We start from the raw sequence: 17,409 nt of genomic DNA on the forward strand, positions 1-17,409 counted from the left end.
ATTAGCGATTTGTTTGCTTAGAATGTTATCCCCCAAAAGGGAGTGTTAAGAGGATGGTTTTCGGGAGATGCAGAGGCCTGTGTGGCTTCCCCAGTGGACATCAGATAGTGCCCGACTGGTCGGGATCCCTCAGGGATGACATCGGCAGCTGAGGAGAACTGGGCGGGGTTCAGGCACAGCTGCTCATGGGTGTGCTTGGGTACGAGCTCCGCAGGGGACAGTGGCCGCTCTGAGAGAGCTGACCGCCCCACAGGCCACACTGTGTCACATGGTTCCTAGTAAATGCTCTTAGTAAGGACTTCTGAGAAGACTATTAAGTGTAGACAGCTCAGGCCATTTCCCAGGGGAGACTAGAGCCTCTGGACAGTGTGAACCTTTGGAAATAGAAGTTTTTAGAAGTGCTTGGTTTGTTTTGCTTCATGTTTTGTCAACCATCCTGACAGTTGTATGTCATGAAGCCTGCTTTATACCCGAAACAGTAACTGAGAGGGTCCCCTGACTTGCCCATGACCCTGAGGGGTTGGAGACGAGCTCTGCTGGCAGAGCTGCTCTGGGTGATGAAGGGGCCAGGGGTGGGGGGTCAGTGCAGGAAGCAGAGCCCTACTGTTATCTCCCTCCGCCTCAGTGTCTGCTCCTGCATGGTCCCACAGGTGCCATACCGACTTTCACCCATGCCTCCGGGCAGCGAGGCCTCCCTCCTCACTCTCCCCGCAACCCTGCCCCGACTCCGAACCTCAGGCCTCTGAGGCCTTAGCCTCTGCAAGGTCTTTGTTGTCCTTGTCAACACCCCCCCCCCCCCGTGGGGGCACTTGGGTTCCTGCTTCTTCGAGGTCACTCACCCCAATTTAGGCCACCTTCCATCTTCCAACCAACACCTTGCAGGTTACAGCTTTTATTTTATTTTTTTTAAGATTTTATTTATTTGACAGACAGAGATCACAGGTAGGCAGAGAGGCAGACAGAGAGAGAGAGGGGGAAGCAGGCTCCCTGCTGAGCAGAGAGCCTGATACGGGGCTCAATCCCAGGACCCTGAGATCATGACCTGAGCCGAAGGTAGAGACTTAACCCACTGAGCCACCCAGGCGCCCCGCAGGTTACTTTTAAAAGAAGGGAGCAGGTGTTTTCACCAGAGGGGCCGTTAGTCTTGGGCAGATGAGGAGAGGAGGGCCGAGGCCCCAGGGTCCCTGAAATGTTCCTTCTCCTGGGTCAGCTCCTCTCAGGTGTAGCCCACAGCAGCCTCGGAAGGTCCCTAAGCTCAGGTGACTTCTGCCTGACCTGCATCATTATTTTTTTTCTTTCTCAACTTTTTCAACATAAACTGTCTTGAAGTGCGGTATACGTACAGAAAAGCGCATGAGTCCTAAGTATAAAGCCCCGGTGATATTTCACGGCATGAATACATGGGTGTCGGGCCCCAGCCCCAGCAGGGCCCTCAGAGCTGGATGTGCACGGGGTCCTGATTAGAGGTCCTTTCTCGCGTGACTTTTTTAGCTGCACGTGGTTTGGTAAGACTGGTCCTTGTGGGTGGTTGACTTCGTCCGGTCTCGTGGCTGTGGGCTCCCCTGGGTGGATAAGGACAGCGCAGGTCGGGGACGGCCATCGAGCGTATCGCTGCTATCAACGCTCCGGGTGAGCCTTTTGGTGTGAATCTGTAAGCTTGTCTGGGGGTGCTGCACCCCGGGAGGAATCCCCGGGCTAGAGCAGGCTCTGCTTTCCCAGGCCTACAGGGCATCGGCGTCCCGTGTGGCTCTACCAGTTCTCGCTCCCGCTGCCCGCGGCTCGGAGTTTCCACTGCGTCCCAGCCTCACCAGCACTTGGCGTTTTCTGCCTTTTCATTGTAGCCATTCTGGTGGGTGTACGGCAGTGTCACACTGTGGTTTTTTAATTTCCCTTCCCTGATGACGAATGAAGTTGAGTGTTATTTCCTTTTTCTTACATTTATCACCATTTTGGAGAACCGCTTTTTGTGAGATGCCTTTTTAATGCTCTTGCCCATTTTTTCAAAATTCGATCTTTTGACACTTTTGATTTGGCCTGTGTGGGATACCTAAATCTACATTTGTACCTGCGCATAGATACACAGACACACGCACGCACACACATGCATTTATTCAACAGATCGGAGTGGAGCGCCCCCACACACAAACATCACAGTCATGGGGACGCAGCAGTGAGCAGGAGAGACAAAGGGCCTGCACTCACGCAGCCCGAATTCTCCCCAGAGGAGACTACCGAGGAAGTGGAGGGACTGTGTGGACTGCAGAACCCTGAGGAGAAAAGTTCAGTGTGGGAGGAAGTGCCGCGGTGGAGGTTAAACCCTGTAGATCTGTCACCGAGCAGGTGACATGTCGGTAAGGACCTCTGGGGAGAGGGGAGCGGGCAGAGGGAGGGCGAGGAGGCCTGTGGGGGCTGGCACAGAGTGAGTGAGGACTGTGTGGAAGGTGACAGGCCTCTGATGGGGGAAGGTCGCCAGGTCCCTGGGGCTCTGCCTGTCATTTCATTTGGGTCCTGGGCAGAGGAGGATGGGGTGTGATTCAGGGTTGAACAAGGCTTTTGGCTGCGGGCCACTGTCTTGAGGACACTGATTTGGAGCTACTAGATCAGTAGGTCTAGCCTCCTGTCCCAGGGTCTCATCTGTCCCAGGTGTCTGCAGTGGTGGGACGTCCAGGGTCACTGTCACCCCAGACTCAGGCTTCTCTGCTCTTTGCTATCCTCAGAGCATCCTTTCATGGTCACTGGATCGACACTGTTCTTGACCTCATGTGCAGCTCACATCATCTGGGGCAGCTCTTTCCATGGGCCTTGTCTTTCCAGAAACCCCCAGTAGATGTCCGCTGGCCACACCACACCTTGCTCATTCTCCATTTTCTAAAGCCAAATCTGGCAAGGTAACAAGATTCTTCTGTCAGTCCCCAAAGCCGTCCCTACACTCTTACTCCCTGAGCCCAGCCCCATCCATAGCCTCAAGTGAGGGAATAGCCCCGCAGGGGTCAGCCCCCGGGATGCCCATCTCCCTGCCTCTTCGGACACCAGGAAGGGTATAATTATAGTCCAGATACACACATGAAGGCTGCAGTCATAACTGTGAGCAAAGGAGAAAATGCCATCTGGGTCTGCAAGGACGTTTCTATTGTGGAGACAACAGGCAGAGGGGCCTTCCTTCCTCCTGGGGAAGCATCTACCTTATTGAGGTCCTTGGGGATGCTGGTGAAATCTGTGGGTGGGAACCTGGGGGGGGGGGATGGCCCTGTGACTGTACAGGAAGGTGCCCTGATAACTCAGCCTCCTCCTCTGTGGCCCTGGCCACTTCTGCCCCCGCTGTGGCAGGAGCCGTTGGAGGCTGCAGTTAACAGTGCAGGTGCTGGAGTGGTGAGAGCCGGGCTCTGGTCCTAGCAGAGAGAGTGAGGGGGTGGTGGGCAGAGCTCCAAGAGAAAGACACCTGTTTCCGAACTCCGGCAACCCGGAGAGTGGGGCACTCCAGGGAGGCAGGTGAGTGGACCCTGTATAGCCTCTAATTGCACAGGACAGAAATAACCGTCCATGGGACTCAGCCTGGAGGCCAATCTTGGGAATGTTAAGAGAGCAGGCAAACAAGAAGGGGGAGCTGGCAGGAGAGATGGCTGTCTCACCAGGCTGCTGGGCTGAGGGTGGGCATCCTGGGACTGGCATGGGCACAGATAGAGTCACCTCTGTCCATCCATGCCCCAGGGCTTGCTCATGAGCTCCCTTGGGCTTGTCTCAGCCTCTCTCTGGGCATCCCCCTCTTCTCTCCATAAGGGGCCGAGCTGAGAATGTCCCTGCTCCTCTCTAGTAGTGACTCCCCCACAGTCCTACTCCAGCTTGGTCTCCCAACTCAGCCCCTGGGCTCTCCAGTTCCAGATCTTCCGGGGAGGGTGCTCTTGGCTCAGTCCATCTTTACCATCCAGTCTCAGCACCTGGGTTGGGGTCTTCCGTGGGCGCACGACGGAGGGGGTGACCTGTCACCTGACAGGATTCCTTCAGAGGACAGAGGCTTCTGGGGGTGGAAAGATGCCTCACTGTGCCATGTGTACCAGGCCCGCCCCACACCATGTCTCAGATTAGTCCTCCCACAAAAGCAGCTGCCGTATCCCGTGTTCACTCAAGGAAATGGAAGAACAGAGTTCCGTGTGACGCTTGAGAACAGAGTGAGCACCCCGTCAAGGGAAGCATTCAAGCCAAATGCTGGCCAAGCACCTGCTCTGTAGTGGATATCTACGAGGTGAGGTCGTAAAGGAGGAAGAGATGCTCAAGGGAGGAGATGGAGTCACAGCGGGGCTCCCCGCTTGCGGGATCTCACCAACACACCAGCTCGCATCCCTCATTGAGTCCCTACCGACAGAGCACCCCTTCGCCCGGTGGCACATAGGTGCCCCCATCATCGACGGCTGGTGCCGCCGCCCGACTGACGCCACAGCCCCGGGCTGTGTACTCCCAGCGTCCCAAAACCCAGAGCCAGGCGGGTGCGCCTTGCCCTTGTCACGCCCCTGGGGAGCCCCCGGCCCCCGCCCGGCCCCCGCCCCCGGCCCAGGCTCCGCCCCGTTTCTGGCCTGACCCAGCCGTCCCTCGGCCCCACCCAGACACCCCCGCTTTCTCCCGGCCAAGCCCCTCCCCTGGCCCCGCCCCGCCCCGTCCCGCCCCGCGCAGGGCTGTGAGCTAGCCGGAGGGCAGCGGGCATGGGGAAGCCGGCGGGCGGGGTCAGGGGGCGGAAGCTTCCTCGGCGCTCCGGGAGAGGACAGGCGGCACGCGGGGCGCTGGCAGCGCCGGAGTACAGCGTGGGGAGCGGGCAGCCAGGATGTTTCTGGAGCCCCAGGTAGGGCTGCGGCAAGTGGCAGGTGCAGGGCGGCGGGTCGCGAGGCGGCGACGTGGGTGCGCACGCAGGGCAACCCCTCGGTTGCGGTAAGACCGCGGGCCGGGGGTTCTTGCGCCGCCGAGAGCTGGGGGAGAGGTGCTGACCTATGGCAGTTAGTGAGACCATCAGGAACCTCTCTGGCCCCGCTGGGCTCGGAAGGAGCCTGCCCTGGGGAACCACTCCTTCTCCGTGTCCCCACGGGGGGCACCTGCTGCCAGGTGGGCGGTGCCAGGGCTCAGAATGGGTGGATGGCTCAGGCTGCCACTGCCCTTCCTGGCCTGGCTTGCTGATGCCAGTGATCGTCTATGGCTGGAAGACACCTGCAAAGCTAGTGAGGGTCCCTGTGGGGTGAACAGGGCCAGGGAGGCGTCCTTGCTAGCCAGGACGGCCCTGGATCCCTTTTGAAATCTGGGGGGCACAGAACCACCTGTGGGGGTTGGGGTGGGAGAGGTGGGGGAGACGAGGAGATCTGAGAAGAAGCGCTCGTGGGAGGTGTGTATGTGTGTGTGCCATGTGTGGGCGAGAGTGAGAGTATGTGAAAATGCAGGCGTGTTTATATATGGGATGTGTACGTGTGAGGGAGAGAGGGAGAGCGGGAGGGAGAGGTGTGTATGGGGGCAGGGTTGTGCCTGTGTGGGCCCACAAATGCCTGTGTATTTAAGGAGAGTGAGCTTCAGGGTGGGGCTTCAAGGAGTGTGGGCTCCAAGGTGAGGGGCAGCTTCCTTCCTGCAGGAAAAAGGTGGCTGAGATCAGGTCCTGGACTTAGTCCTGAGTACGAGGCAGGACATTGCGTTTCCATGGCTGTTTATTAGAACCCAGCCTTGGAGACGGACTGGCAGCGTGATTCGGGCACAGGGTGCTGCCCCTGCCCCTTAGCATGAAGCTGACCGCACAGACGTGGGAGCTCAGGTCCAGTGTGGGTAGGGGGCACAGAAGAGGGCCCCGGCTGACCTGGCCAGCCCCCATTAGCCGAAGACGCAGGACGTGTTTGTTTCTTCATTCACCACTTACTCAGCACACATTTATCGAACACCTGTTGTGGGCAGGTACTGCGGCTTCAGGAGGGACCCAAACACCACAGTCTCTGTCCTCATGGAGCTCCCCTTCTAGCAAGTGAGACTGGGGAAGAAGCACGAACAATAGATGCAACAGGAGGGGAGTCTGGGTGGGTCGTTGGACGAGCATGCGACGATGCTTGATCTCGGGGTTGTGGGTTTGAGCTCCATGTTCGGAGTAGAGATTTCTGGTTTTTTTTTTTGTTTTTGTTTTTTTTTTTTTTTTGAGTAGAGATTTCTTAAAAAAAAAAAAACAACTTAGAAAAAAATAAATACAATGCAGAATATTGCATGGTGGTAAGTGTTAAAGAGAAAGAGCAAAGCAAGAAAGAGGAATAGGACCTATGGAGGGTATGTCGGTCAGAATGGTTTAGGTTATCTGCAGAAATAGACCCCCCACCCCACTGCCGCCCCGCATCCAGTGGCTCTTAACAGCAGAGTGCGTTTTGGACCCCGCTCCAAGCCTTCGTCATTCAAGGCCCCAGGCTGCCAGGCTCCGTGGCAGAGTGGAAGAGAGGCTCCTGCACTAGAATGTTCTTGTCTAACCTGTCACTTCTACTCGCCGCTCTTGAGTGAGACGAGTCACATGGCCCCACTCAGTGTCACTAGGACCAGTAATGACAGTCCTGCCCAGCCTGGCAAGTAGGGCCCAGTATACTGACCACTGTTGTGGGAGTGCTGTTTGTGCCTGGGGTAGGACAGTTACGGGACACATCAGCATGTGGGACACATGTATGAGGAGCTGACAGAGGGGTAGAAAGGAGGTAAGTGGCAGTGGGAGTGGAGGGGCACACCAGGAAAGTGCTAGGCATGGCTTTGAGCAGGAAGCCGCCTATGTGTCCAGAGGCCAGACACTGGTGGCTGGATGTTAGGAGGGCTCATATCCAGGGGGTAGCAGTGGAGGAGAGAAGAGAAGAGCCGATCCAAACACACTCTGAAGTAAAGCAAGAGGACTTGCTGAGGGCCGAGGTGTGGCACTGGGGACAGAGAGAGGCCGACTGACACCAGGAAGGACATTGCCTTCAGCAAAAGGTGGGAAAGGATGCACGTGGAATGGCTGGGAGTGGGCAGGAGGCAGAATTGGCTTGGCATCCCCTGGGGAGATGTCACCTCGCCGTGGGTGGGCAGGCTGGAGCCTGGGGAGAGGTCTGGCATGGAGGGCTCCTTTGGAGCCCCAGCTTGCCCTGTCCTGTGGGCCCCTTGCTGCCTCCTGGCCATACTGCCTATACCTGTGCCTCCTGGCTCAGGACAGCCTGGCCCTGGGCCCAGCCTGCCCCAGGCCCCACACCACCATCTTGCTGGTTCTGCCCGCTGGGGTGGGGGCCCTTTGTGTGAGCTGCACAAGGGACAGCAATGTGGGCTGAGGTAGCTGCAGGGTCTTGTGCTGACCTGGCTGCTGCATGCATCAGGGACTGGCCAAGGGCAGGAGTACTGGGGACAGCACTGGCTGCAGGTCCTGTATCCACTAAGCACTGGACTGCAGTGGTGTAGCCTTTAAGGGCTAGGCAGTATGGTAGGCTGCTTCGGGGAGAGAGTCCTGCGATGCTCTGGAACGGGTAGGGTTTGACACAGAAATGACATGGCCTACGTTGGAGCTGGGGTACCTCTGGAAGCTGCCTGAACCCACCATACCTCTGGACTTCTGTGCCCCGCCCCTCCTTCAGGGAACCACTGGTGAGTGAACCGAGGAGGGCTGGGTCTGTCAGGACTGCTGTCTCCTTGCTTTTCCTTCTCCTAACCCCTCGTCATCCTTGGAAGTTCATCTCAAAATCGCCACTTCCAGGAAGCCCTCCTTGACTTCTTCCTACAGTTAGTCCCCCTCCCTGTGCTTCCTCAGCATTCAGTGCAGACTCTGGTCCTGAGTTGTTTGCCCTGCGCTGTGGTCTGTCTGCCCTGGCAGATACTGAGGTCTGTGGGTTCTTCCATTTCCAAGTGTGCGGCACAGGTCCGTAGGGGCTTGTGGATGTTGGCTGACTAAGTGAGAGAAGGAAGGAAGGAAGGAACAGACATGAGGACTGAAAGGACCCATGGAGACTGCTTCGTCCTGCCTCCTTGTTTTACACATGGGGACCCCGAGGCCTGCAGTAACCTGGCTTACTTGAGTTCAGCTAGGAGATTAGGGGCAGAAGTGGTTCCCAGACCAGGATGCCTCCACCATGCCAGGTTCTAAGCTCGCTGGGTCCCGGAGGGTTCCAGGACAATGGGGGGGGGGTCCCAGAGAAGGACAGGTTGGGGGGCCCTTGGGTGAGCAGTCAGGTGGGAGCATATGCATGAAGGCACCAGAGTTTCGGGGACTCAGGAGGAAGAGGGCTGCCAGGGCCGAGGACTTGCTGAGGGCCGAAAGGGTTCTAGAACCTTTGCTGTGGTTCTTTGCCCTCTCCCCTCAAAAGTCCTGGGGCTTGCCAGGACTCTGGCCCTGTGGCCTCCTGTCACATGTGGGGTTTCTCTGGCAAGTCCACTGTCCTGCACCTCAGCCTCCAGTGGAATAATCCCGCCCTCGCCATCCTGCTCATACCCGCCTGCCTGACCAGGGACCAAGCCCACGGCATTTCCCAAATGTCAGTGTGGCTGCCACACCAGCCGCCCCCTGCCTGAGGTGGGGCTGGCGAGTATGAGTCAGAGGACCCCCGGGGCCAGCTTCTGGGTCTCCCTTAACCCTTAAGAGGTCGCTATGCCAGGAAGACACGTGGAAACCGGGTCTCCAAGGTCAAAGGCTGTGGCAGCACCAGGAGCAGGAGGAGCTGACCTTCATTCTGGGACTAACTGATCCCAGAGCCTGGCCTTTCCGTGAGCACTAGGGCTGTGAGCAACGTCCTTAGAAGAGGGCTGGCAGGTTCCCAGAAGAGGCTGGAAACCAGCAGTGCCCGGCCCAGAGGGCACAATGGTATGGATTACGGGTGTGTGGTCAGGAAAGCATGCTGTGGGCCAGGTGGCTGACAGAGGTGGCTGACCTGCATGGATGTGTCCCTGGCTGCAGGGCTGGGAGGCCCCAGGGCACGGGCTCATGCACACTTCTCCCTATTCCTGCTGCTCGAGTGAGCGTCACAGCCCCTGCTCCACACAGACTGAGTGAGCGTCACAGCCCCTGCTCCACACAGACTGAGTGAGCGTCACAGCCCCTGCTCCACACAGACTGAGTGGGGATATCTTTGGGGACAGGGACACTTGTACCTGTACCTAAGGGAGGTAGATAGGTAAGCTATTCATTTTTAAAAAATATTTGTTAAATAATTGATAAGTGAACTCTCTCTTACTAGTTTGAACAGATTTTCAGTTTGGCTTCTAGAAAGCCTCAGAAATTAATCAGATTATCTGCACATAAGGAACATTCTAGCTCTTCATTTCTAATGTATCTTTTATTTATTTTCTTATCGTATTGTGTTTTCTGAAAGGGGTAAAGTGACATTTAATAATGGCAGTTGTCCTTGGCTTGATCTTCATTTTAATGAGAAGGCCTCTAATGTTGTACTAAGTCTGAAATTGGCTCTAAATTCCAATAGATACTCTTCGTCATGAACAGAATACTCTTCTCTTTCATTAATTGCCCAGACAGTCCACCAAGAATGGATATTAAATTTCATTGAAAGCTTTCCTATATCTAGCAAGATCATCAAATTCCTTTCCTCCTTGGACCTATTAATGTGTTGACTTATTAGCTTTCCTGAGCTAAATCATCCTCATGTTTCTGGAATAAATCCCACTGGGTCAGACTCAATTGTGCTTTAAAATGCTTCTGGGTTCATTCTCCTGATAAGTTGCTTAGGGTCCTTTTCATCTATATTCATAAGTAAGAATTTATCTGTACTTTTTATTAGGGGACAGATTTGTCACATTTATAAATCATAGTTATGTCAGCTTTGTAAAATGAATAGGAAGGGTTTTCAATATGAATTGCATAGTTGAGATAGTTTAAATATCATATAAAATTATCTTATTCTCCGAGGCTTAAAATAATTCATTTTAGAAACTGTCTCAGCCAGGAGTTGGTTTAATTTTTCCCTACGGTTTGGTTGGCTGTCAACTTACTTTAATTTGCACTATGGCTATTGGTCTTTTGGGGTTTTAAGCATTTTCGTCTATTTTGGTTATTTATATTTTCTAAATAATATCCCCGTTTAAAATGCTAACATCTTTTAGCACAAATTTATGTAGTTGATTCTTTTAAAGCTTCTTCTCCATATCTGAGGCTAGATTCCCTTTCTCATTCCTATTAGCTGTATTTTTGCATCTCCTCCCTCCCACCATCTTCCTGCCCTTTCATTCCCTCCCTTCCGTCCTCCTGCTTTCCTTCCTCCTGCACTTTCTTCGACCCTTTTGTTGATTAGAACGGCCAGAAGTTTTTCTTTCCATTTTGTGTTTTCAAAAGAAAATCAGCCCTTGATTTTAATCAGCAAATTCTACTCTCTATTTCATTAAATACACTAATTTATCTTTCCGTAATTCCTCCTTGTAGTTTGCTTTGCTATGGGTCTGTTTTGTTTGGAATCTCTTTTTAGCTTTTTGAGTCAGTGCTGAGTTCATTTCCATTTTTTTGTTTACTTAAAATATATCGAAGTCTATGAATGTTTCTCTGAGAACAGCTTTGGCCATTTCGAATTTCCTAAGGAGTTTCTTATAAAGGTTATTTCTCTGATGTGTCTGTAACTGGAGTTTTGATTGCCTCTTTAACACAGATATGATTTAGGGAAGTTTTTTCAATCAAGTGGGTAGAGTTTTTTGGTCCATCGTTTTTTTATTAGTATCCAGCTGTTGTGTTAAGTTGTGTCCACAATGTTTGGTCACCTGTGTGTTTCTGTTTGGGGACTCTTGTGGGGTTTCACTGGTGATAGGATGTGTGAACAATGCAGGTAAATATTATGGATGGAAGAATATGACTTTCTGTTTTGACAGCACGGTTTCCATGTACTGTCTCTTCATGCTTCTATACCCCTGGGTCAAGGGAATGCACTGCGCTATTTTCATTCCTTTCTACCCCTTGTCTCTGGGTATCCCCCACTTGTCAGAAATTGTAGAAGGTTCTAGTTGTTGTTCTGCTGTCTGGTCCACGAAGGGGAGCTCACTGCATTGTGCTTGGGCTTGGACCAGTGACCCATTTTCTGGGCATAGCAGGGCCCAGTCTCCTGCTCACTTTTCCCTTTCAGCCCTTGGCAGAAAGAACCAGCCTGCAGTCAGGAGATGTGGCTAGGCCCCCAGTGACCTCGGGCTGTCCTTAGCCTCCTGGTCTGTACCTCATTTGGAAAGTGGTTAGTAATGTCTTGGAGGGTGCTGTGGAGAGGTGCAGGATGGCCCAGCAGGGGAGAAGCTCCTGTGAAAGTTTCATTGGTAGTGAGGTTGCTGCGCAAGGGGTTCTTGAGGGCACATGCATGGCTGGCCCTGGGACCCTGGCCTGACCATCCCCCCCTGCCCCCCAGATCCAGCCCAGCCCCAGCACCGTGCTCATCAGGGCCCTCTCTGCATACTCTAAGCAGGGAGCTCCACGTGGCCCAGGCTGAGTCCATCCCACAGGGTGCCTGCTGCCTCCCACCTGCCTTTGTCTTGTACCTGCTTGCCGTTCTCCTGAGCCTGTGCTCATGGTTCTAGATCGTGGTGGTCATACTCACCAGGCTTCAGATCTCAGCTCCCACTTTGGAGCTTGTAAGATCTGGTTTGATGACATAGCCCTTACAGCCTTTGTTCCTTCCTCTGGAAAATGGGATGACAGCATGTGTAGTGCCTTGTGTGGGGAAGTGCGTTGCCCTGGGGAGGGATGGAGGCTGTTGTGCCCTTGGTATTCCTGGGGGCTGGCCAGGTTCTGGGCCAGGGGACATAGCAGGTGTGTATAAGGGAGCGTCCATGAGAAGTCGCACAGGGACTGGGAAACTTTTTGCTGGAGGGTCAAGATATGTGTCTTGGTCCTTTTGAGAGGCTGTGGCCAGCGGACAAGGCCATGGCTCTCTGGGCCCAGCAGGGAGCTGGGAGACCCCCCACCTTCCACCCCGAGGCCAGTACACAGAACCCTTCAGCTTCTGGCTCCTGCAGCACAGAGGGGTCCCAGGGGTACCCCTAGGGGGTGTCTGCCAGGAGGATAACAATTCAGGTAAAGGAAATTGATTTTTATTTGTTTTTAAGCACAAAGGAAAGTCCTTGCTCAGCCTAATTAGATGTCATTTAAAAATAAAGGAACTGTGCGTTCTTATTTTTCCTTACCCCAGCAACCCCAGGCAGCCTTGGAGGTGGAGCCTGACACTCACTCCTGGAAAGTTCTGGGCCACGGCCTGTCCCCCACCCCACACATCCACACTGAGGGACCCAGCCTCCCTGCCCCTCAAGGACCCTCAGCTCTGATGCAGTCCCCTCACTGTCACCCTCCTGGAATTTGGGCTCTTCCTACTTGATGGGTGGAGCCCTAGTGTGAGGCAGGCTCTGAGTAGGAGCCCCTTAGGTGGGACCTTAGAGGAGGGAGTTCAGTAGACATGGGCACCTGTGCCCTGCTCCCCTTCGGGGCACCTTGAGAGGACGCCCAGAGAGGACAGGACTGGCTCCCAAGTTGATCTCAGTTTGCTCACTCTCCTGTCCCAGCCTGCGCCCGGCTCAGCCTCGGGAGTCCAAGCCGCCCGCGTGCAGGGGTGCCGGGGTGACCGCTGTGGAATCCAGTGGAGTGGGCCCAAGGGGGAAGGAGGCCAGAGGAGAAGGGGCTGGGGACGGGGAGGCCCCAGGCATCCGCCCCCGGCCCTGAGGGCCCTGAGTGGCCCGGGTGGGAGGCCAGCATGCCAGCCAGCCGCCCTGTAGGAAAGGGCAGGGATTCTCTGAAATCCTACCTGCTCCGTCCCCGGTCCTCTCAATGCTCAATAATGGGATGGTTATTGGTGGACAATGACATTTTGTCCCCTGAGCGGCCACCAGAAGAAGCTGACTGGACAGAAAAGGAGAAAAGAAGGAGGAAAAAAAAACGAGGAAAAAAGCCGGGCTCGGCAGGATTTGTATTTAGGAGTGTGAAGAGGAGATGGCAAGATTCCTTCACTCAATTCAAATAGTATTTGGTGCTAGGAAGGAATTCAGAAGGGGGAAAAAAATAGAACGTGCCTCTGTAACAAACCTTTAATTATCAGCATCGCCCCTAGGCTGGGCCTTTGTGGAGGCCGTGCTCCTCGAGGTGTTGGCTGGCTCTGGTTCCCATGGCAGCCGCCTCCTCGCTGGAGTCCGGCTGCGGCCCTCGGCCAGGCCCCAGGACGTCCCCACCAGGTCTGCAGGGGACAGGAAGGTAAGCTGGGTTCATGTAAAAGATTGTCCTCCCTTGCCAGACAGGTGGGAGTGGCAGGGGACTCCCGAGGCCCAGCCTGCAGGGATAGGACCAGCCAGGTCCTCCCAAGGACCTCCCTGCTGGAAAGTCCATGGTGGTGCAGAGGGAGGGAGGGCTGAGGACCCGTGCACAGGGGTGTGTCACCCCTGCCAATCCCGCACCTGGGGCGGGGGCCAAGCAGCCACCCCGAGGCCAGAGCCAGCTCTGAGCCCCACTTGCCAGATTAGTGGATCTGTTCACCTGGAAGCAGGAAGTAGCTTCTGTCCACTTTCTCTGGTGGCCAGGAGGGGCCCGCTGCTGCCCTGGGCACGGGGAGGTGAAGGGACCCCAGAGGTGGTGTCAGGGAGAGGACAGCACCAGCCCCCATAACTGTGTCTAGGAAGGCAGCAGGTAAATTTGATGACAAGTCCACCCAATTCAGCAGGTACCGCACACGTCCTGAGCAAGGTGGCCTCGTGGTGTGCTTACTGCCACCCATGAAACCGGTATTGGAGCTGCTGGTTTTTCGCAGAGGACAGGGTGGCCCCAGCTCGTGGAGTGGTCAGACCTCACTGCCAGTCCGCGGGATGCCCATCTCCTGCTTGCTGCCAGACCCCAAATACTTGCAGCACGTGACCCCCGCAGACAGGACCAGGTTCTCTGGCGCTTTAGGGAGACACGTTTCAGCTCAAAGTTAGGAAGATCTGAGAGCTGGGGTTTGGGGAGGTGAGAACAACTCCCAGGTAGGGAGGTCTCTGCCTTCAGGGTGTCTGAATTCAGGCGGGGGGCTGCTTGTGCCCTTCTGCTATTGGGGGTGGTCCTCTGTTTCTGGGGGGAGCAGCTGGAGGTGGATGGGCAGCAGTCCCAGAGGAAGCTGCTTCCCAGTGGCCCAGGATCCAGCCCCCCTGGGCCAGATGGCTGGCCTGGGGCCGGAGCAACGTAAGGCTTGTGGGGTCTTGGCTCTCAGGAGCTCTTGTACCTGCTGGAGTCTACGGGAATGACTGTGAGCTAAGCAAGCGGACTCTCTCAAGCAGGAGTTATCTGTGCCCTTTGCAGATGGGGCCCCAAGAGCTTGGCCACTGGTAGGTCACTGGGCCATCTGCCCGAAGAGCTGCCAGCGCCACCTGGCCCCAAGTGGGGATGGAGGCCGCCTGAGAGGGTTTGAATTCCCAGTGCGGGGCAGCAGCCTTGCCTCTAAGGACCCGGAGGGGGAAGGAGAGGCGAAAGAGGGAGGGACGAGGAGCTTGTCATGAATGACAGGTGCATTAGAGGGTTGGGCAGAGCAGGGACAAGAGAGGGCAGGTGGCTGTACTTGGGCCAGGTAATCCTCCTCCCTCTGTCTCCCTTCAGACCCCCCGCAACCCCTCCTCTCCCCACTCCCTGGCTGTGGGCACGGTGTCCCCAGGGCCAGGCTTCCAGCAGTCCCTACCTCCCCCAGCCCCCCACCAGCCCAAGGGTCTGGCACATGACGGCTCCCGGCTAGGCTGGGCTCTCTGGCTTGGATATTTCTGCCAGTTAGTGGGATCCGGGGTTGGGGGAGCCCTCCGGATCTCTCCCCCTCCCCCGCCACCCTGCAATGAAGATTGGATTGCGGAGCCATGGTTCGGTGGCTTGTGTGTCCACTGGGGCCCTCCAGCTTTTGCTACCATTTTCTGGTCTGTGGAATGAGTTGGGAAACAGCAGGGTCACAGGATAGGGGACATTTAGTGGGGTGATGGGGAAACTAAGGTGGCCCTGTCTCTGCCACCGGACCTGTCTTGCTTGGGAGCTGAGGCCTTGGTCTGGCCTTGTGCTTCGTGGTGGGAGGGCATGCATTTCAACAAGCATTTCATCTACAGGCTGGATTTGTCTTGCAACCTCCTACTTACATTTCTCTGTTGTGTAAAGGGAGGGTTCCTCTCAGCCGATTCCTCTCCCCAGTCTGCACCCCATGGGGGTCACCTTCAGATCCCAGGAGAGCTTGCTGTTGGGGTGATTCGTCCTGGACAAATGCCAGAAGAGTCTCCCATGTAGGCAGGGGAGGAAGGCAGGGAGGACACCCTGCCCGCGGCAGCCCGGCGTGGAGTCACATTTTTTTTTTTTGAAGATTTTATTTATTTATTTGTCAATGAGAGGGAGAGAGAGAGAGATAGAGAGCGCGTGTACGCAAGCAGGCAGAGTGGCAGGCAGAGGCCGAGAGAGAAGCAAGCTCCCTGCCCGGGAAGGAGCCCCATGCGGGACTCGATCCCAGGACCCTGGGATCACGACCTGAGCCGAAGGCAGCGGCTTAACCGACTGAGCCACCCAGGCATCTCCATAGAGCCACATTAATGTGGCTGAAAGAGAATCAGGAAATATTTGTTTGGAAGTGAGCAAGCCAGACATGCCTCAGGGAAGATTTCCAGGGAACCAGTGGGATGGTAGGGCTGGTAGGTCTTGGGGCCTGGAGACCTTGGCACTAGCCCTTCCCTCTCCACTTCCTTTTCTAGAAGCTCCTTTAGAGGCCAATCTCTCAACCTGGTTAGGTCCCCATCTGCTCTGTCCCCACACTCTGTCCCTGTCAGACCCGTGACAGACAGCTCACCCATTTATGTGGATGGTCAGGCACGGTGGCCACAGTCTGCTCCCGTGGGGGTCCCTTGGTGGATCCCCAGGGTCTAGGCCAGTCTTTGGTAACATTTGTAGATGGATGGATGGATGGATGGGTGGATGGGTGGGCAAGGAGAGGGTTCTGTGAGACACCCCACCTCCTACCACACCACAGGGCAAATGATTTTAGAGAAGTAGACAACCCTAGAAGGGTGATGGGGGCCTGGCCTAACCTTGGCTGCCCCACATTCCCCAGCAGAGCTGGGGCTCTGTGGGTCTCTGGCCCTGGTCCAAGTAGCCAGCAAGATTTTCTCCCTAGTTGCATCCTCTGAGTGCGAATGGGGTTCCCACTTGCTCCCACCAAGGCTGGATTTTTCTGGAACTGGGATGGAATAAGATAGCTCACTGGATGCACTTATTCTGAAATCTGTGCCAAAGGCTGCCCTCTCAATTAAGTGGCCCACCAGGGTGGGGTGACAGAGCTGGTACCCAGCTCCCTCCAGGAGTACTTTCTCTCTCTCCCTGCCTTCCTCCCCTCCTGTCTCTCTGTCTCTCTTTCTCCTCCAGCCAAAAGAGGGGAGACTGGCAAGATGTGTAATTTTCAGTTGCTAATTGTGATGCCCTGCAGCTTGCTGAGCTAAAAATAGTCTTCGTTTTTGTGGAGTAGGTTAAAAAATAGAAGCCCACGTGCTGCCTCCGAAAGAAGCATCCCTGGCGAAGCCTGGCAGGGGTGAGGACGGCGGGGCCCCTTCTGCCTCCTGGTACGCCCCTGGGGACTCATGCCGGCTGGGCCCCGAAGGCCATTTTTGTCCCCGTTTTCCAGGAAGCTGGGATTCTCAACCTCGCATCAGTGGAGGAACTTCTGGTACCCCATCAGTCCCTGGAATTATATGCAGAATGCCGTCGGAGTGGGCCTTCATCCACATGTCCAGGGCGAGGGTCTCAGCCTTCACCCAACGCTGGGGGTCCTGTCCCAGTCAGGGCCACTGATGAGCAGAAATGACAGTCCTGAGAAGGAGCAGGGCTATGGGGCTGACATAGTCACCACCACCTGCCTGGGCACCAGTACACAGGTGTTCTCATCTGAAACGTGGGTGTCTCTGTGCCACCCCCTGGGTTAGGGGGCATTGCAGTAAGTGTGAGATGTGTGATGCCCAGCCTATGGCTGGGCTCCAACTCCTGATGACAAACACCCGACAATTAGTTAAAGGAAAGCTTATCCCTGCTTCTGTGTGTCTCAGAAATTTCCAGAACTGCAGACTCCACCATCTGGAAGGAGTCCTAAAATTCTGACTGCTCTGGGAACCTACCCCAGTCCGCCCCTTCAGAGTCAAATGGAGGCCTGACACTACTTTTGTCCTGCTGTGCAGGGAACTGTCCCCTCCATGGGCTCTTGTCCCCACTCTCGGCTGGGGCAGAGTTGGCTCTGGCTGAGGTCAGCCGGTTATCTTTCGTGTTCCTCCATTAGTTCCTCTGGTGCTGAAGGAAGTGCTTGCTTCCTGCAGATGCCCTGGGTCGGGGTGGAGTCCCAGGACAGGGCTTGGGAGACAGAGCTGGTGTGGGGAGCTCAGCGTTGGGATGGGCCACGGCCCCTCCTGGGATGAGGCTCCGCCCACATCTGGCCGCTCTGAGTGAAGCCGCTGGGGGGCGCGGGCCAG

At 55.6% G+C, this 17,409-nt stretch overlaps 1 protein-coding gene across 4 annotated transcripts in view; it reads left to right on the forward strand.

Annotated features, from left to right (window-relative positions):
- RASGEF1A (RasGEF domain family member 1A) overlaps positions 1-17,409 on the forward strand; it is an 86,032-nt gene that overhangs the window by 46,624 nt on the left and 21,999 nt on the right. The window contains exon 1 of one of the 4 annotated variants that reach the window (XR_004278968.1): positions 2,143-2,351. The exons of 1 other annotated variant lie outside the window; for it this stretch is intronic. The gene's annotated coding sequence lies outside the window, so the exon portion shown is untranslated. Of the gene's footprint in view, positions 1-2,142; positions 2,352-4,656; positions 4,832-16,817; positions 16,842-17,409 lie in introns of those variants that run through there. 2 more of the 4 variants (XR_004278967.1, XR_004278970.1) reach the window with 2 other exon arrangements.

Source organism: Mustela erminea, chromosome 14, assembly GCF_009829155.1.
Source record: "Mustela erminea isolate mMusErm1 chromosome 14, mMusErm1.Pri, whole genome shotgun sequence".
Taxonomy (NCBI): domain Eukaryota; kingdom Metazoa; phylum Chordata; class Mammalia; order Carnivora; family Mustelidae; genus Mustela; species Mustela erminea.